Source organism: Mauremys reevesii, linkage group 16 (genome assembly GCF_016161935.1).
Source record: "Mauremys reevesii isolate NIE-2019 linkage group 16, ASM1616193v1, whole genome shotgun sequence".
Taxonomy (NCBI): Eukaryota; Metazoa; Chordata; order Testudines; family Geoemydidae; genus Mauremys; species Mauremys reevesii.
Genome location: NC_052638.1, coordinates 27,222,725 through 27,243,923, shown reverse-complemented (window position 1 = coordinate 27,243,923; position 21,199 = coordinate 27,222,725). Strand labels below are relative to the sequence as shown.

The window sequence follows — 21,199 nt, the reverse complement described above, 5'->3', positions numbered from 1 at the left end:
ACATACAATATTGATGCACTTATTTTACCAGGACAATAATGTTCAGCACACGATGAGTTTTCAAATGATACCTCACAAGGCATACTTTGTACATTTATCTAGTCTTGTAAAAGTGGTGAACATAATAGCACTGATCGTCACAGTGAGTCTTTCACCTACAGAGATTTAAGACAATATCAGCATTTTATAAGAAATGTTAAGTTTCACAACAGAGTAACAATGAAACATAAATTGTGTAAACCTGGGGTAGGCAACCTATGGCACACGTGCCGAAGGCGGCACGCGAGCTGATTTTCAGTGGTGCTCAGACTGCCCGGGTCCTGGCCACCGGTCCGGGGGGCTCTGCATTTTATTTTAATTTTAAATGAAGCTTCTTAAACATTTTAAAAACCTTATTTACTTTACATACAGCAATAGTTTAGTTACATATTATAGACTTATAGAAAGAGACCTTCTAAAAAGGTTAAAATGTATTACTGGCACGCAAAACCTTAAATGAGAGTGACTAAATGAAGACTCGGCACATCACTTCTGAAAGGTTGCCGACCCCGGGTGTAAACCATAAGCACAGAGTAATTGGAAAATACATTCTAAGAAATCTTACCATTAACAGTAACTGCATTTCTCCATTTTAAAAATCAGTATTAGAGAAGCATATTGCTAAATATGAAGATAACATTTGTTCCCACAGGAAACTGCAGCAAAAATATTTCCACCTTAATCCAGGCCAATCGACAATGTCACCCCCATGACACTCCAGAAACAATTCTGTCTCTGCTTTTCTCTGTTCTTTCCCTTGATGGTTGCTTTCATCTCAGTGCCCAGCTGCTCAATCATACTGTCACAATGAGCCAAATGCTTAGCCCACTGACTTCAAGGGAGCTTTACCAATGGGATCAGGATTTGGCTCTAGAAGGGAACTGTAGCACACAGAACCACTCACCTCCTGTTTGGGATTACTCCTGAAATCTGGGATGATAAGAAATGGGAGTCTGGTGTGATTCTTGAAAGATGTGGCTCAGAAATTTGATATATCTCTACACAGTAGAACCTCAGAGTTATGAACAGCCAGGGAAAGGAGGTTGTTCATAACTCTGAAATGTTTGTAACTCTGAACAAAACTTTAGGGTTGTTCTTTCAAAAATCTACAACTGAACATTGACTTAATCTATCTTTGAAACTTTTCTATGCAGAAAAAAATGCTGCTTTTAATCATCTTAATTTAAATAAAACAAGCAGAGAAAGTTTCCTTACCTTGTCAAATCTTTTTTTGAACTTTCCCTACATTTTTTTATTAATTTTTAGTATTTTAGTATTTTTAACACAGTACTGTACTATACAATATTTGCTATTTTACCTTGTCTCTGTGCCTGATTGCATACTTCTGGTTCCAAATGAGGTGTGTGGTTGACTGGTCAGTTTGTAACCTTTGTGTTCATAACTCTCTACTGTATTTTGATCCATACAACGTTGATTCATAACTGTCCCTGATAAATTCCATTACTCCCCTTGCATAATCCTGAAATCAATGGCAGATGCTGTGCAAAGAGTTGAGAAAACAGGAACAAAACAAAACAAAAAAGTTAATATTTTTCATACTGCCAGCCTTGTATTTCTATCATCTTTGTTATAATGTTGTATTATTACCCATGCAAAACCTTCTTCTTCAATATGGCATGACTAAACACTGCTGCTAAGGGATGAGTTGTCAAAACATATCTATGGCTGTAGACACTTGCATGTGTTATGCTGGTGCCCTGTGGATCCTGAAGAGAAATGCCATATCAAAATGGAAGATATTATGGATCAGATCTTCAACTAGTGTAATCAGCAGGGGCTTAGTCCTACTGGCAGTCAAATTGATGGAAAAACTCCCATTGACTTGAATGGCGACAGATCAAGCTGCCCTTAAAAATATGACCTAGTGTATTTACACCATCATTATAGCAATAACTATGTTAGTCCTTCAGTGGGAAATACTGGCCATTTTGGGGAGGTAAGAGAGCGGGGATTTGAATGTCCAGCTTTGCACATTCAGACTTTTCTATTCCCTTGTATTTTAATTTTATTGTGAGGCAAAATACAAGTGTTTTACCTCTTAGATTTTGGAATAGTGTCTCCAGGAAAATGATGGAGTTCACACTGGTTGGGCCACTAAAGCTTGGTTAGAAAAAGCACTAGAGAATATGTTGCAGGGAGCAATCCTGCTCTGACCCTTGAGGAACGGACTGGGTGACCTAATCCATCTTTCTGTCTATATGATTCTACAATATTGCCAACCCTGAGTATTAAAAAATCAAGACTCAGGCCCCTGAAATCATGAGATTGGCTTCAAATTCATGAATTCTTTTAAAACAATATGTTCCTTTTTGTTCTTGATATTTTCCTTTTGGTGTTTTAGCTTTTAGAATTCACATTTTCAAATAAAAGGCAGGGGGAGAAAGAAAAGAAAAAGAAAACTAGCTGAGATTCTCATGCAATCACTCGGCTTTTGGAGTTGGTTTAAGAAAAAACAAATACTGTGAGACATGCTAAAATGGAACAGTTGGCAACACTGCCATTTCCCGTACACTTTTCCTAAACTTCAGTACAGGTAACTGAAAATGAAACATTGTATTTCAGGCAGCACAGATCTGTGGTATTGAACAGACAGACTCTTATACTCTCCTTATTAGTGACTGCCATCTTCTGGCTAGTTAAGCAAAGGTCACATGTACAAATAGCATTTTACAGTTTAATATACACAATCAAACATGGAAAAATATTATGTATATATGAGGATAGAGATATATTTGTAATACAGAGTCAAGTTTACTTATTGCAGTTGTTCAGCTTTTCTTATTACAGATAGACGTTTTCTTTCATTTTGCAGTCTACATTGGTAAAGTCCCTTTTAATCTAATAGGTCTTCTCTTAAGCAAGCAGTAATGATTTTCTGTCATTATTTAAGCATTATTTAGTCTAATACATTCTAGAGTTGAAACAATGAAAATTCATGCTGAGCTTCCAGGAAATATTAAAGGCAGAGTTTTAAAATATATTCCATGTTCTTTCCGAATAGAGCCATGCATTAGAGAACAAAGGGTTTGGGAAAGCCTGCTTGTTATTTCCAAAAGGAGCTGTGATCAAAAGCCACATAGTCTTGTAGTGGCCAATACAGACCACTTGAGATACAGCGCTAAAACCAGGCACCCTTTGCACAGAGATTAATTATCATGGAAAGCATTGGATTCTACTTTAAATGAAACTTTACCAAGCGGTTTTGTACTTCAGGTCTGAGGGCTCAATTTTGTACCCTTTACCTATGTTGAGTAATAAACAAAATAGGGCTACTTGTGTGAGTAAGTACTACTGAATGTGAGCATGGGTTTCAGATTAGGAATCTTGGAAATTTTAGTTAATGAAGCAGAGTTGATTGCAAGAGAGTAAGGGTATGTCTACACTACCTGCCGGATTGTCGGGCAGCAATTGATCCAGCGGGGATCGATTTATCGCATCTAGTCTAGACGCGATAAATCAACCCCCAAGCGCTCTCCCGTCGACTCCTGTACTCCAGCACTGTGACAGGTGCAGGCAGAGTCAACAGGAGAGAGGTAGCAGTCTACTCACTGCAGTGAAGACACCACGGTAAGTCGATCTAAGTATGTCGACTTCAGCTATGTTATGCACGTAACTTAGATCAATCCCCCCACCCCAGTGTAGACCCGGGCTAAGGCCCCATCCCATTTCCTTACCCATTTACTTTTCCTTAGCCCTGGTCTACACTGGGGGTGGGGGGAATCGATCTAACTTACGCAACTTCAGCTATGTGAATAACGGAGCTGAAGTCGACTTATTTAGATTGACTTACTGTGGTGTCTTCACCGTGGTGAGTTGACTGCTGTCGCTCCCCCGTCGACTCTGCCTGCGCCTCTCACAGCACTGGAGTACAGGAGTTGACGGGAGAGCACTCAGGGGTCGATTTATCGCGTCTAGACTAGATGCGATAAATCGATCCCCGCTGGATCAATTGCTCCCTACTGATCCAGCAGGTAGTGTAGACATACCCTAAGATATCTTTGGCTTCTTCCTGAAACTTCTATCCAGAAACAAAAGAGTGAAGGGTTCTTCTAGGATCCAGGGCATGAGAAGTTCTCTGTAGCTTTAAAATTGCAGATTCATAACAGGCTGTAATTATCTGCCTGGAATTTCCTTCCTAGATAAATGAGGATCACGTGTTCCTGGTACAGCAAACCACTGCAGTTCCTCAGCATTCAGGTTCTCCCAAACCTCTCTTTTTCAGCTCCATGAGCAGTGTCAGAATCCAGCCAAATGAGAGATCCAGGCTCACTTCTGAGCTCTACTTCCCAATCTACTTGGCAAATGGGAAGGAAGCCCAAAGCAAGCAGTACAGAGCAATAATACTGTCACAGAATTAGAGAGGGGAAAAGTTTATCCCCCTTTGGGGGCAGGGTATAGAGAACAGTCTGATATTTCTAAATGGCAGTTTTTCTATAAAAGGAAGCATTTGGAGCTAGTTCTTCATCTGGTATGTAGAAAGAATTTCTAATGATCTTGGGAACTATTTGAGAGAGACATTTGTTAACATACAAAGTCTGTCTCTTATCCTTGTGGCTAAGCCTAATATCTCTGTCACATTATTAAAAAGACATTCACTTGTCTAGATCACCTAAAGCTAGCAGAGTCTTCTGAGCCCCAGAATGAAGGACCCTGCACTATTTCTGATTGATATTAATAGGACAGGGAGATCTTGCTACTTTTTAGCTGCCAACTGCACTTTTTATATGTAAAATACAGTGTCTACACTGAAATAGATTGAACTGAAAATGGAGAATATTTCAAAATTAAATGCATGAGTACAGCAGAGCATGTATCTTTGCTCTTGATCCAACTCTAGCACTCCCACTGATCCATAATTCTGTTTAAGATCAGACCCTTAACCTTTATCTGTGAAGTGTTTAAACTAATTATATTTGACTTTTAAAAGAACCCTCTATTTTGCATGAATCGTAGGCCATGTCTATATTACAAACGTACGTCAGCCTAACTTACCTCGGCATACAGTCACCACAGTTATTAAATTGCTTGTGTGTATGTGCGCGCACCTGGCTCCTTGTGTCAATGGTGTGTACTCACCAGGAGCACTTGTATCGATTCTATTGTCATTGCAGGGCATTGAGGGATGGTTCCTGAAGGCCAGTAACAGGCAGCTTATGTTAACCTAACTGTGTAATGGAGACCAGGCCTTAGTTGCAATGCTGTAATACAATTCTGTTCTCAGCATTTGTAGTAGAGTATGATACATATTATAGTACATGAAGCCATGACCATTGTATCACTTCACCTCCTGCTGGGATAACAGGCATTCCTCCACTGAATCAGTTGTACTGACATAGTTAATTATAGTCTATCAGTGCATTTGTCTTTACATCTATCCTAGTCTGTGCTATGTGGGCCATGATCTGGAAGCAGCATTTACAAGAGAGCAGCACTGTCAGAATTATAATGGACAAAATACTAACTAGGTTGTAGTTATATCTGAAACTGTAGAACTTACTGAAATGCAACCAAACCAAATAAATGTTTATAAGACAATCCAACCATGACAGGGTGGTCTTCCCTTTAAAGGCACTAGTGCCTAGGGTAAGCCCACTCTGCCACATGGTATGGCCCCTTTAAGGGTTTGAAGGTTCATTTTAAGGACGTAAGGGAGCTGTGGAGAGAAAGTAAGTGGTCTGAGGAATGAATGGTGCTTGGGAGGAAATCTTGTCACTGTATCTTTAGGGGACCAAGGCCAGGAGCATTGCATAGAGGACAGGGCCAGGTTCCCCTCTGCCCCTAACCAATTGGGAATGGTCTGGGAGAAGGGAACCAGCATAAATGCTGCCTCCTGCCTCATAGCAGGAGTAAGAAGGTTTCTGCAGAGCCTTGAGTTGCCAGGAGGAAGATGCTACTAGCAGAAGCCTTCCTCTGAGCCTGAGGAGTAAGTGGGGCCAGCTGAGGGAGAAGCTTACTAAGGCTCTACAGTGGGCTGAAGTATCTCCAGCTCTAGGAAGAGAGTGGGGCTCCTTCCTTGAGAAGAGACAGTGACTGAATTACCCCAACCTACAGGAGGAGAGCTGGCCACTCCCTGTTTGAGGGAGTGACCAGTTGAAATACAACCCTAGATCCAGGAAGGGAATTGGAGGATCTCTTAAACAGTTGAGATCTGATCAGACTCGTATAAGAACCCAGAGTAGGGTGACCTGGTGCCATTAACAAAGTAAGTTAGCCTTTCTAGAAAGACTTTCTAAATCAGACTCTAAGAAGGTGGTACATGTCTAAGTTCGGAAAGGACCTGAGCAGGAGCTGAGTGTATGCACCCCCAAAGGGGTTGTCCTGAAGGCCAGTAGCCCTTAACACCAACTTACTGGTAATAGATTGAAACTGTTTTGCACTGGCCATAGAACAAACTTCCAACTTAAGCTCCTTCTGTGGCAGTAATAAAACAGGAGTTGTTTTCTTATATCTACTATACAGAGTGACAAAAATTAAAAAGTTGTACAAAATTCCAGCAACAACAAAATAACATGTACCCCTGACACTGTAATATTCATCAGCCTGTTCAGCTTGAACTCTTTCATTATGAACACATTAGATAGCAGGTAGAACAAGTAACTTCCCAGTAGCAGGTGCTTCTGGGACAGCTCAGCAATGGCAGGGTATTTCAAGGTTGCAAACAACTGTGAAATCTCATTATGCTCAAATGTAGTTGTGCCTTGAACTGTGTACATGATTGGACTCCTTTACACTTCTCCAATCCATTTGCCTTACTCTTACACCCACTGTGCACTCATTTTCCACAGGTGCTTAGGGCCGGCTATGCAAGATAAAAGGCAGTGGAGAACTAAGCCCAAGCTTGCTTTCTGCCCACAGGAGAGTTACTGGTACTGCACAGGCAGAAAAAGGCAAAGCTTTCTTTTGGTCCCTGCAGGCATTAGTTTCTTTGCCTATTAAATCTTTGACCTATCTGCTGATACTACCAATAGGGGTATTGATTACAATGGTGGTGGTGATTTTGTGGACTCTCATAGGGTGAGATGCTCCTTTAAGGGGGATTGGGCTGGGCCTCACCTGTGCCAGCGTTAGCCCACCTCCCCAGGTGGAGAGAATGAATTCAAGGATCACATAATAGGGAGTATGTGTCTATACCTAGGCCTGCTGGGAGACATGAAGGGCAGCCTGGGGCAGTTTGGGAGAGACTTCAGGGACCTGGATGCTTATTTCAGTGACCAGGTCTGTAGTGACCACTGCAAGACCTCCTTGCTGAGCCCCTGCTGCACTACCCTCATCTTCGGGCACAAGTGGTAGAGCCCCAGCAGTGTGCTGGGTGCTGTCATCAGAGTTGGAGACCTCCTGGATTATGGCCAGTGGGAGTGGGTGGATATAGCAGGTGGGACTGCCTCCCTGATGTGTCACCTGCCATGTACTCCAGGACGTCAAGGCTGCTCTGTCTCCCTTGGTTATCTTGAGTGGGCTCTACAAGAGAGTGTGCCCAGACCCCCCAGAGCTGATCACTGAGACCTTCCTCCCTTCCCCTGTCCCCAGCTGCCTTCAGTGCATGACCCAAGTTGGCTGCATGCTGTCAGCTGGTCTGTCTGAACTGTACCTTGTGAACAACTCTATGCACCTGTGTTCCATACCATCCACTTCTTGCCCTTATGTCCTGCCTGGACACTAAATGGCATGACACTTAACCATCAATGGAGGGCAAGGAGCTGTGGTGGGCCAACCTATCTTCTACTCAGGCCCCATAGCCTGCTGGGGATATTAGTTGGTAGCTCCTCCACGAAGCCATGAGCCTGGGCACATGGCTGGTGTGGTTCAGAGTCTCCTGATACTTGTTCTTTCTGTGGCAAGAGGGAGACCCTAGCGCATGTTTGTCTATAGTGTGCCAGGTTACAGCCATTTTCTGGCTCCTCCAGAACCTCCTGCTTAGGTGCTGCTCCATGAAAATTGAGACCTCCTACTCAATCTCCTTCTGGCACTAGTCAAGATAACAATTCAACAGACCAGGAGGAGGAAGCTTAATGGCGGCTGTGCTCTGTGACTGGGACCCACTTCTGTTCCTTCCTTTCCTCATGCATCCAGGCAGAGTTCTCAGGGCAGTGACCACTGACTCCTTGGACTCCTTTGTGGACCAGTGGGTAGAAAGTCCAGAATGAGTAGATTTGGCAAAGTGATGGGGTGTCTGCCCCACACTGATGGAGAAAGGGTTAAAAGCAGCCCTGAGGGGGCTATACAGCAGACAGGCAATCAGAGAGCGGCTGCAATAAGCACCCAATCAGGGCAGAGCAGACCCATATATAAAGAGAGCTGCAGGACAGAGGAGTCAGTTTTTCTCTTGGGAGCTCAGAGAGAAGGGACTGGGTCCCTGAAGGGCTGAGGGAACCGCCAGCACTCTGGGCTGGGTCAGGGGAGCAAGAGAGAGCTCCAGCCTGACTGGCTTAGAGACTGATACAGGGGCAGAGAAGGTACTAGGGCTACGAGGAAGTGGCCCAGGGAAATGGACGGTGGGGGTTGAACAAGACACAGCGCATGGCTGTGGCCTAGAGGGTCCCTGGGTCAGGACCCGGAGTAGTGGGTGGGCCCAGGTCTCCCCCACACCTCACCCACACTTGCCACTGAGGGGAGTGGCCAGTGAAGGGTTGCAGTCAGCCATGGAGGCGAATGACTGGACAGAGGACTGCTGTTCCCCCAGAAGGGGAGGAGACTGTAATGGGGCACGGCTGGAAGGTGAGGTCCTTGAGGTGATGTGGGTGCAGAGCAGAAGTGATGATGGTGAGACACCACCAGAGGAGGGTGCCTTTTTCTTAAAGTAGTTTACCACGGTGAACAATGAAATGGAATATTCCCCAGCACTAAACGATATGCCCTTTACATCAGATGTCATCTGTGATTAGGGTGACCAGATGTCCCGATTTTAAAGGGGATTTTTGGGGATTTTTCTTATATAGGCACCTATTACACTTGCTATCTGGTCACCCTATTTGTGATAGCTCAACCAAAAATACAAATTTGATACCTAAAATTTAAACCCAAATTATGTGCACTGTGTTCTCTCATGGAAAGGAGAAAATGAAGGTAAAATGAGGCCCTAAAGTTTCTAAAGAAACAGAACCCATATAGCATGATCCCCTCTTACTCGTTCTCCTATGCTGCAGAATATGCAGATCAGCTAACACCAGGTAGTTTCAGCTTGACCAGAATGTCACTTTTATTACATAAAAAAAAAAGCTATTGTATTGTAAAATGGATGTAGCTAGCTAATTATAGTTAGCCTTGGAGGCTGGCAGTCAGAACTCCTGGGTTTTGTTTTGAACACGGTCAATGATTTGACATGAGACCTTGAGCAAATCATTAAACCATTCTTTGTGCCTGTTTCCTTGTCTGTGAAGTGGGGATAATAATGCCCTACAGGAATATTGTGAGACTCAATTAGTTTTTATCAAGTGATTTGAGGTCATCAGGGGAGAGCTGTTATAGAAGTACAAAGGTATTATGCTTAAATGTCAGCACACATGAGAAGGGGCTCAGTGATAAGTAGTCTGAAAATGCCACCTAGTGGCCTGTTTTCACATCATTAAGATACAAGAAATACCCCAAGAAACTTTTTCTTTGAGAAAACTTAGCCTATTCTAGTCATAAATGCTAGTGGCCAGGGGAATGGAAAAAATGGTCTAGGTAGCAGGGCTAGAAATCCCTGTTTTGGCTGTAAGGATATAGTCGTGGAGTCAGTGTTCTGTGTGTTTAGAAATCACTTTATGTTAGTGCTTTCCTTTATCTGGTAGATTGGAGGCAGAGCTGATGCTAGGCGTAAGCAGACTAAGCAATTGCTTAGGGCTCCACGCACTTCAAGGGGACCCCCATTCGCTTTTATTGTGTGCTGTGGGCTCCCCCCAATAGTCATGCTTAAGGCCCCCAGTGGGTTAGCACTGGCACTGACTGGGAGAATCCTCAGCCCAATAAAACGTATGTTCTGTTAACTAACTTTTAGGGCTGTCAAGTGATTAAAATTTTTTATTGCGATTAATTGCACTGTTAAACAATAGAATACCATTTATTTTAAATATTTTTGGATGTTTACTATATTTTCAAATATAGTAATTTCAATTACAACACAGAATACACAGAATACAACACAGAATACACAGAATACAAAGTGTATAGTCTCTTTATATTTATTTTTATTACAAATATTTGCACTGTAAAAACAAAAAAAATTGTTTTTCAATTCACTTCATACAAGTACTGTCATGCAATCTCTTTATCATGAAAGTTGAACTTACAAATGTACAATTATGTACAAAAAAACTGCATTCAAAAATAAAATAAGGTGACATTGTAAATAAGAAGCAGGCAGCAGTATCTCTCTTAAATGTAAACAAACTTGTTTGTCTTAGCGATTGGCAGAATAAGAAGTAGGACTGAGTAGACTTGTAGGGCTCTAAAGTTTTACACTCTTTTGTTTTTGAATGCAGATATGTAACAAAAAAAATCTGCATTTGTAAGTTACACTTTCATGATAAAGAGATTGCACTTCAGTACCTGTATGAGGTGAATTGAAAAATATTATTTCTTTTGTTTATTGTTTTCACAGTACATATTTGTAATAAAAAATAATAATGTAAAGTGAGCACTGTGCACTTCGTATTCTGTGTTGTAATTGAAATTGATATTGAAAATATAGAAAAACATCCAAAATATTTAATAAATTTCAATTGGTATTCTATTGTTATAAGTGCAATTAATCGTGATTAATTTTTAATCACAATAAATGTTTTTGAATTAATTGCGTGAATTAACTGTGATTAATTGACAGCGCTACTAACTTTTAATCAGTAATAGTTCCAATTTGACTTTGAATTTTTCTGTCTTCTGAAGACAAAAACTTTTGGGTACTTTCAAGGAAATGTTAGTTCAGTGGTGACATAAACAGGGTAAACTTCACTGTAGTTGTAAATTGACCAGAAAATGGGTGTAACTTAAGTGACAAAGTACTATAGTGTGACTTGTTCTGACTGGGCATTCAATGGTGTGCAAAGGCTAAGGAGGCAGAAGGGAAGCATATCAGGAAAAGCAACAGAGAGTCTATAAAATAAGGTAACTTATCTTGCATCTCCTGTTAGTTGCTTTTCATGCTACACTACTCCTCCCACTCTTAAGGCATATGAGGTCCTTCTACACAACCACCCAATATTAGATCAGCAAATGGTACTATTTTGCCACTAATACCTGGCTTCTGACAAGTTAACAGTTGGGCCCTGATTTTCCTTATTTATATCAGTTTTACTTATGAAACTGTGGCTTCAATAGAGTTACTCCTGACTTTCACCAGTGTAAGGCAGAGGGGAAATCAAACCCTTACTGTGATACTTAACACACTGTTTGTATCACCATTGAAGTTCAGTTTTTTGTTTTTTTTTTAAATGATTGTGCTGAGGCCAGGTCTAAACTTGGTCCAGTAGGTGTTGCGTTTCCCCTTGGTTTCAGCACTGTTGAACATAGTAGAGTAGTCCATCTGTATTAAGGGATAGGTTAGGACGGGATATATGTGCTCAAGTTTACTTTGGTATATTACTGGATTAAGTTAATTGGCATATGACCCACTCTGTACCAGGACAATGTATTTGCATTAGGCTCTTGCACTCTTGAAGCTGCATCAATGTCACCAGCACAACTTTTATGTAGATAGAGACATACTGGTCTCTGCTGCACCAGTGGGTGTGGAATGAGGTCAGGGAGACTGGAATGACATTTTACTTGTGGCTGATTGTTAGGGTGACCAGACAGCAAGTGTGAAAAATCGGGACGGGGGTGGGGGGTAAGAGGAACCTATATAAGAAAAAGACCCAAAATCGTGACTGTCCCTATAAAATCGGGACATCTGGTCACCCTACTGATTGTGCTTATCCCATGTGCATTTACTGTTTTCAGTTTGTTTGCATTTCTGGGATTTGGGTATTTGTTAGGTTATTTATGTAATAGGCTCAAAGTTTGGAGTTTGCCTTAATGAAGGTAAAGGAATGTTATTGCTCTAACTGAAGTCTTGAGCATATTTGTTTTGCTCCAGCTATTTATCTGATTTATTGTTGTCTTTATTAAAGACACAGATCTAACCTTCTTGTAAAGGGTTCCTGGCAAAGTATATCCCATTATCCAAGCAGCACAATGCCTACTGTAAACTCCTGGTTCAGTGCATGCCCTCCACATGGAGGCACAAAAGTCTGTGGTGTGAGGCAGAATCATTTTGTGTGTAGCTTGTGTAGGTTTGGTTTTTTTTTTTTAATATTTAATTCTATTGGTGCACTTCTAGTGTGCAGGGAAGGCCTAGCTCAGTCTGTATGATCTGCTGAGGGCAGCTCAGCTTATTCATAGACCAGCCTCCCTTTGCAAGGGCTACTAATGTTTAGATTTATTAACAATTCGCAAGTATTTAGATCTGTTATGGGTGTAACAGCTGTTGTGGGTGTAACACCAACTGAAGTAGGTGGGTGTAACAGCTGCCTTTCATCTATGATAAATATAAAGTAGTCATAAAGCTCCTTGGGCCTTACCTATAGTTCTGGTTGTTAAGAAAACAGATGGCAACATCAGATTCTACATGGACTACAGAAAATAAAATTAAATCTCTTTAAAGGATTCTTATTGATTGTCATGAATAGACAATTCCCTGGACGCTGTGGCAGATTAAATCTAGTTTTCCACACTGGATCTTAAAGGTGGGTATTGGCAGGTGGAAGTTGAATCCAAAGGACAAGGAGAACTTTTTTTTGGCAGCCAACCATGTGAAAGGCTAGTGTGAGTGTATCACATGGCATACCTTAGCTTGTTTGTTATACCTAGATGATGAACTGGTGCATACTAAAACTTTTTTGAAAAAGAACTGAAACATTTACGGGTGGTCCCTGATAAGCTGAAAACTGCCAATCTGAAACTGAACACAAAGAAATGTGAGTTGTTTTTTTTTAAAAAGTATTTTACCCTGGGCACACAGTTGGCAGTTCTACTGGCAGAGATAGCTGCAGCGGTACAGAGTAGATTCTACTCTTGTTACAGAAGGTTTCTTTGGGAAGTTTGCTAATACTGCAAAACAACTTACACAAGTTTCACACTTATTGATGTCAACAGAATTACTCCTAATTTACACTGATGTAAAGCAGAATGGAATCAGACCTCTAATGTGCTACCTACAACACTCAATTTCAGTGAAAACTGCACCCATGTATGCCAGGTCTTAATTTGGCCTGGCTTGCCTTGCGGGTTCCCCCTTGGTGATCACAACATAGTAGAACAGTCCACATGTATGTAGGGACATGCTATAGCAGTGGCTCTCAAACTTTTTTACTAGTGACCCCTTTCACATAGCAAGCCTCTGAGTGTGACCCCCCCTTATAAATTAAAAACACATTTTGATATATTTAACACCATTATAAATGCAGGAGGAAAAGCAGGGCTTGGGGTGGAGGTTGACAGCTCATGACCCCGCCCCCCTGTAATCACCTCGTGACCCCCAGGGATCCTGACCCCCAGTTTGAGAACCCCTGTGCTACAGTAAATAAGATCTAGATTCTGTAACAACTCTGACCTAGCTACATTTCACACCAGCGTAATAACATTGATGTAGTTTCACTGGTACAAACACCTAGTGTTGATATGCTGCACTGGTGTGAAGTGGGGCTTTCACTAGTACATTTTTCTTTGGTATGTTGGATTAAGTTGCACTGGTGCAAGCCCTGTTTTGCACCAGTGCATTAGGAATTTATACTGGTGAGCCTACAATTAGCCTGACTTTCCTTAATGTAGATAGAGCCAGAGGCCTTGTGTAAACTGAGGGGTTATATCAATTTAATTTAAATCAGGTGTTAAATTGATACAAATCCCTGTGTGGGCACTCTTATTTCACCTTATGAGCGGGGTTTTTTCCAGTTAATCTTAAACAGATTCCTAATCAATTTGCCAAATAAGATAAACCAAAATAAGTGTCTATACAACCTTTTGCACCAGTTTAACTAAATCAGTGTTTAAAAATCCCATCTTCAGTTAAACTAGGTCAACTTTGTCTGCAGACAAGGCCTTGGTCAGTTCTGTAACAGCAGAGGTAGGATGAGGTTGGGACTGGAATTGGAATAACATTTTGCTAATGGCTGTTTGTGCTTATCCTGTGTGCTTCAGTGTGTTCAGTTTGTGGGCATTTCTGGAATTTGGGTATTTGTTTTAGGTTATTTACCTAACAGGTGTTCAAAGCTTGGAGTTTGCCCTAATGAAACTAAAGGAATGTTACTGCTCTGACTGAAATTCTTGAGCAAACTTTTTTTGTCCCAGCTTTGTTTTTATTTGTCTCATCTCTAAAACTAGATCTGTGTCTATTAAAGTGATAGTTATTCATGCCCACCTTTGGAACTTCAGAAGATGATGGGGTAGCCTGGTGAAGTGTGTGCTCTGCATGTGGCTCAGTGCATGCCCTCTGCATGGAGGTTCAAAAGTCCATTTGGGGTGAGGCAAGGCCATTTGTCCTTTCAAAAACCTATGTAGTTCTACTGGTGCACTCTGTGTGTGGGGGCATGGCCTAGCTCAGTCTGTGTGCTCTGCTTAGGGTTGCCAACTTTGTAATTGCATAAAACCGAACCTCCTAGCCCTGCCCCTTCCCTGAGGCCCCGCCTCCTCTCACTACATTCCCCCTCCCTCTGTGACTCACGCTCCCCCATCCTCACTCACTTTCACTGGGCTGGGGCATGGGGTTAGGGTGAGGGCTCTAACTGGGGGTGCAGACTCCAGGGTGGGGCCAGAAATGAGGGGTTCAGGGTGTGGGAGGGGACTCTGGGCTGGGGCAGGGAGTTGGGATGCAGGAGGGGGTGAGGGCTCCAGGTGGGAGCGTGGGTTCTGAGGTGGGGTTGGGGATGAGGGGTTTGGGATGCAGGAGAGGGCTCTGGGTTTGGGGGGGCTCAGGACTGGGGCAGGGGGTTGGGGTGCAGGTTTACCTTGGGCAGCTCCCAGTCAGTGGCACTGCAAGGCTGAAGCTAAGGCAGGCTCCCTGTCTGTCCTGGCACTGCACTGCGCTGCTCCCCGGAAGCGGCCAGCAGGTCCAGCTCTGAGGCAGGGAGGCCAGGAGGTGCTGCTCTCGCCCACAGGTACTGCCCCCCATCTCCCACTGGCCACAGTTCCAGTCTTCTGGAATTTCCCCAGTGCTCCAAGACTTATTGAAAAATCAAGAATAATGGTTGTCTGAGCTCCTCAGCCAGCTCTCTTAAAACTCTTTGCAAGTTATCTGCGGCTGCTGATTTAAAAAATGTCAAACTTCAATTGCTGCTGTTTAATATTTTTTCTATTCCACTAGTATCTCGGAGGGGGGGGTTGGAGGAAGAAGGAGGGAGTTTAATCAAATAAAGAACAGAAATACTCAATAGAAAAAAGCTATTCTAGATCCAAACTTTTTCCAACCGTTTAAGGAACGTATTCTAAAAAGTTGTTTGGTAAGCAAATATGAAAAGGTAGTTTCCATGCTTGAAGCTCCATCTTGAACTCACTCTTTGCTTCTTGCCTTTGGAATCACTTACATTTGGTGAAGTGTCTTGCTCAATTGTATGCATCTATTAACTCTGCTAAAATGAGAACCCTATTCAGAGATGTCACTGCTACATCAAAATCATGTTAATTTGCTAACACTTACTACTTCTTTCCTAAAGGTGTATGGCCTCTTTGTCTCTAGTTTCTGGCACCTCTGTTGCTAGGTAGTTATTGAATTTTAGAAGAGAGCCTAACAGAGCTGCTATGAATCCAGTTACAGTGGAACCTTGATTATCTGAACTCTGTTAACAAAATTTCAGTTATCAACAAGTTGAATAGTCTCCAGGACTTGAATTCAGCCACTACATCTTTTTATGTAGAGTACTTTAGACCCTGAAGTCCTTAAGTAGAGTTTTAAGCTCTGCAGGATCTCTGCAGCCTTTTTGCCTGCATATGCAAACTTTAAATGCAAATTTTGCAGACTTCTAGTCCCAGCATCTTCTATCTGATCAGAATACAGCTAGTATTCTAGTTACTGCTGAATAATCAAGATTGTTCTGTAGTTCTTTCCTAGGATTACTTCCACTATGAATGATTGCTCACTTTCCAGTATATTTGGCACTGTTTGCAAAGGTTATCCAATTCAGACCAGGCCTCTGCAATATGACTGTTGCAGAGGCTGCATAAAGTCACTGAGTCTTGCCTGTGCAGAGTGCAGCATCAGCAATTATTCATTGCTTAAGTGGAACAATTACAAATGTCATTGTCAGCGTTTCTCTCTCCTGTCTGGTGTAACGGTAACTAACATTGAGCTGGTTATCCCCCCTCAGACTGTTATCAGAGGCAGCAATTCATTCCAAAAATAATGCCACCTCAATCTTTTGCTATGAAACTTGAACTGGCCAAGATTATGACTAATGAAGATCACTTTTAGTATTATATTGAGACTGCATTAATGGAAGTTTTTGCATTCAATGTTAAGGTTACACCATTAAAATTAGTCAGAACATGGAAGAATCTAAAATAACTAACCTGGCCCTATTGAAAGCCTGTATATTCAATGGTGTGCACTTAACATCATAAGCAGCTATATAGTAAGACAGTAGTTTTATTTATGCAGCCCTAACATAGGCTGGGAGCTTTACAGATATAGAAGACAGATCCCTTCCTTTTGAGTTTACAATCTTAGACCCTGATTCTCCAGTGAACTCTGCACCAGCGGGGCACTGCACCTACAGGATTCAGTTTAAGGGCATGTGCGTGTGTGCACGCGCGGAGTGGCACATGGGGCACCACAGCCATGTCTTCCCCTTCCTCCCAAAAAAACTGATCACAAGCATAGTCCTTGAACACAGAGTCTCTTTCATGACCTCACATTTCTCCACCCATGCAACTACACTAGTCAACAGGGCTAGCTGGCTGTGGAAATGAGCATGTGCTGCACTTACCTTAAGGGGTATAGCAGCTAGCAAAGTTTCCCTGGTGTCTCAAAGCTCCTGCTGAGGTGATACAGCTGCACGCCACTCTAATCCAGGCCTGTGTTTTGAAGGCCTCCTCAAAACCTAATAAAATCAGTCGACTGATTCCCATGGATTTTAAGGAGTATCAGATCATGTCTTAAATGCATGATGTTTTCAAAAATGGCCTGTAACTTCTGGTTGCCACAGTTCTGGGTGTTCACAACTTGAGGCTCCTCGGGGTTTGTTTGTCAGAAGTGCTGAGTATCCATATGTCCCCCTGACATCATGAGTCAGTATTATGAGAATTTAACAACTGAATAAACAAATCAAAAGAAAAACCATTAAGTATACTCAGTTCGGGGGCGGAGGGGAGGAGCTTTAATAGAAAAGAGCTTTTATCCTATAAGTGCTCATTAGTTACCTTTATGTTGCTCGTTACTTGGAATACAGTAAATCAATTATTTAAAATCAAACAGATGAATAAACTACCATCTCAGGAAAGCACAATCTAGGTACTTGAAATTACATTAAACTATTAGGGAAGATTATTTATGAAACTGTAAAATCCACCACCATTTGGAATGCTTAAAATAAGGTTGAATAAAGCTAAAGAAAATGTACTGTAGGAAAGACTCCAATAAACAATTGGCTTGGCCTGGTTAGTATTTGTATTATTATGGTAGTGCCTAGGAACGTGAGTCACAGAGCCTGACTCTGTTCTGCTAGGCACTAGATAAACACACAACACAAGGATGGTCCCTGCCACAAACAGTTTATAATCTAAATAGCTGACTTCCATTTCTAACTTTCCTGATTCTGCAAAGCTATCTGTAAATCAGATTCTAAATAGGCAGGGCTAGCAAGTTGGTAACATTTGTTAAAAATGAGGGATGTAGGTTTGAACTTGCTTGACTTTAAAATACTGAGGTTTAAAATTATACACATAGATGCATCTACCTTGCTATGGTAATTGCCAAGACTGTACATACAAATAAAAAGTTTTCCTCACAAAGTCCAATTGTTCATATAACTGGCAATGTGTGTGCTGTTAGCCAGTTGGCATTTACAGTTGCATTAAAAATATAGAATGGCCATACTGGGTCAGACCAGTGCTCCATCTAGCCCAGTATCCTGTCTTCCAACAGTGGCCAATACCAAGTTTTTCAGAGGGAATGAACGGAACAGGTAATCAAGTGATCCATCCTGTTGCCCATTCTCAGCTTCTGGCAAACAGAGGCTAGGGACTCCATCCCTGCCCATCCTGGTGTTGCCGGCCCAAAAGGCCTGAGGCAGCAACAGTGGTTCGTTGCCCGGTGTGCTTCGCTCCCAATAAACACACCAAGGTGGAGAATGCAGAAAAAGTTTATTTGAGCCCAAATAAGGTGCAAGGGAGACATTGCAATCTCAAATCCTGCACACAGACATAAGCTGTGTGTCTCTTCTTATACATGACTTCAGCTAGGCATCTCTATTACCCCCATTACCTACCCCCCCTTCTACCCTTTAGTCCCCTCCCATATAGTAGACACATTGTATAGCTTGCGATTACGTTAAACAGGTTAAATCATCCTTGACAGCAAACAATTTATCTTGTAACTTTTCAAGGCTGTCAGCTTGGTTTACTTTCGGATTTATTACTTTGCTCTCCCTCCCCTCCTCCTCCTAAGCCAGATACAAATAGGCTTTCAGTGTTGCACTGATAAGGAGCAGTTACACATTCCATTCTTAATTCTGACCTGTGAGTTCGACTAGAATTTAACATGAAGGGACTCTTAGACAAGCATAAAATAACTTTGGTTCAATTCAGGCCTAGTACAGAAAGGCTTCATTAACACTGTGGTTTTCCACCCTCCTGAGTTACCTAGGGTTATGCCTAATGACACCAACACTGGCTAATAGCCATTAATGGACCTATCCTTCATGAATTTACCTAGTTCTTTTTTGAACCCTATTATAGTCTTGGTCTGCACAACATCCTCTGGCAGTTCCACAGGTTGACCGTGTGTTGTGTGAAGAAATACTTCCTTTTGTTTATTTTAAACCTGCTGCCTATTAATTTCATTTGGTGACCCCCTAGTTCTTGTATTATGACACACAATTTGTGTTTGTGACCTGCAAATATTTGTGGCACATATGCATGATTTAAAAAATTAGTCTCCAAATGTACTTTTCTTCTCTTCCCTTCTGCTTTCTCACTTTCCATGTAGTCTTTGTTCAGTATTGGGGTACCAAGGGACAATGTTGTAAGAACATCGGCTTCTAGCTCTCTCCTAACATTCCCACCCAGACCCTTGACCTTACAAATATATCAGATGGATTTTCATCAGTTCTGTTGAGATGGAGGCTTAAAAACAGGTACTGGGTCCTACTGAAAAAGATACAGAGCTCCTCTAACTCTGCAAAGGTGTGGCATATGAGACTTTTATAATCTGGAAAAACTGTTACTGAGGATGTAAGGCTGAAATTCCCCGTGTCTCAGGCCATCATGATAATGGTTGGAAAAGGAGGAAATATCACTTTTTTTTTTAAAATCATGCCTGCTATTTCAAGTTGATTAGGGAGTTAGATAGTAAAAGTAAGTCCAGGGTAGATGGCTTAGTGGCTAGAGGCCAAGGAGGGAACAAAGGTGCATACTTTAGACATTTATTACTAAGTATTACATGTATCATTAGTGCCTCTGCAGGGGTAGATTGCACGTTGTCTTGTTGTATGAAGGCAGTGGCTGTCTGTTAGCCAATAGCTCCGGCTAGACTCAATCACACACCATGGACTTTCCCGTGGCTTGTAATGGCTGTGGTGGGGCGCTGGGCTGCGCGGGGCCCAGAAGCGAGCTCACCAGGACTGGCTGTGGCTGTGGCAAGGTTTGGGAGACCCTAGACGCGGCCTGCAGCACCACTCCCGAGCACGGAGCCCGAGCCAGGGACTGGAGGCGCCTCCGCCCTGGAGCGAGAGCCTGCCGGGCTCGAAAGGTGCCCAGAGCCCCGTGTTCTGAGCCCAACCCCCAGACCGTCCCCGCTACGGCCCCGCTCTGCCGCTCCCCGCGCTCTGCCCCGCCCCCCTCACCTCACCTCACCTCACAAGGGGAGGAAGCCGCGGCCTCGAGCCGAGCTGCCTGAGGCGAGGCGTGTGGGCGGCTCCCCAAGCGGAGCAGCCGGTTGGCTGCAGGCTCTGCGCGTCAGGGCCCCTCCGCCCTGGAGCCACCGGACGACCCCGGGCCCGGAACCGGCACGGCGGACTAGTGTCTGGGCTGGCGCGGCTCTCGCCTTCGGCAGGCGCGCGGCGGGCAGCCTGAGAGCGGCATCCCGCGGCCGGGTAAGGGCGCCGAGCGCATCGCTGGGCGCGAGCTGCCGCGGGGGCGGGGGAAGCCGGGGGGGCTCCCCTGGCGCTGTGGCGATGCTGAGACCGAGGGCGCGAAGCCGCGGCCTGTGGTGCTGCCCCTTGTCGCTTGGGGGCGCCGCTGAGACCTACCCCAGCTCCGCGGAGGCCTCGTTCCCCTCGGGACTGGAGGGGAGGAGCCGGGCGGGACCCGGGCCGCCCCCTGTGTTTGCGCCGGGCTGGGAGCCCGCTGGTTCGCCGCCCAGTGGCGGTGAGCGCGGGCTCAGGCGAAGAGCAAGGCGAGCCCCGAGCCATGGTGGCCTGGGCTGGTCCCGGGAGCGCACAGGGCCGGGCGGCTGTTACCTTTCTTCCCTTGGGAGGGACGGGAGGTGCCTCCAGGAGGCACGTTTTCCATCGGGCCGCCCTGTCGAAAAGGGACCTTGCTCCTAGGTGTAGGGGCAGCCACAGGGGCTCCGTGCACTGCCCCTGCCCAGAGTGCCGGATCCACAGCTCCCATTGGCCGGGAACCGTGGTCAATGGGAGCTGCAGGGCCAGCGCATGGAGCCGCCTGGCCGCACCTCCGCCTGAGAGCCAAACATGTGGCAGCTTCTCATGAGCTGCTTGAGGTAAGCGCCTTCTGCATCCCAACCCCCCTCCTGCACCCCAATCCCTGTCCCCAGCCCCTTCTCGCACCCAAACTGTTCCGGAGCCTGCACCCCAACCACCTTTCTGAACCCTGTGCTCCCTGCTGCACCCTGAACCCATCATTTCTGACCCCACTGTGGAGCCCACATCCTCAGCTGGAGCCCTCATCCCATAGTGTAGTCATACAGCACAGAACCAGACTGTAGCTTTACTTTTCAAAGGGAGTGTTTAGA

The 21,199-nt window shown here is 43.8% G+C and overlaps 1 protein-coding gene and 1 long non-coding RNA gene across 7 annotated transcripts in view; one reads left to right on the top strand and one right to left on the bottom strand.

Annotated features, from left to right (window-relative positions):
• Nucleotides 1–1,363: 1,363 nt before the first annotated feature.
• On the bottom strand, nt 1,364–20,015 carry LOC120384840. Of its 2 annotated transcripts, none has more exons than XR_005589134.1 (3): nt 19,667–20,015; nt 16,995–17,319; nt 1,364–1,538 (listed from the first exon to the last, which is right to left on the bottom strand). It is a non-coding gene; the product is annotated as an uncharacterized LOC120384840 (long non-coding RNA). The 2 variants fall into 2 exon arrangements; XR_005589135.1 differs by having other exon boundaries at nt 19,843–20,015.
• The window catches only part of PDP2 (pyruvate dehyrogenase phosphatase catalytic subunit 2), a 125,585-nt gene continuing 117,085 nt past the window's right edge, over nt 12,700–21,199 (top strand). Inside the window, exon 1 of one of the 5 annotated variants that reach the window (XM_039503936.1) lies at nt 12,700–12,761. The gene's annotated coding sequence lies outside the window, so the exon portion shown is untranslated. Of the gene's footprint in view, nt 12,762–20,103; nt 20,319–20,924; nt 20,948–21,199 lie in introns of those variants that run through there. The other 4 variants (XR_005589131.1, XM_039503933.1, XM_039503935.1 and 1 more) reach the window with 4 other exon arrangements.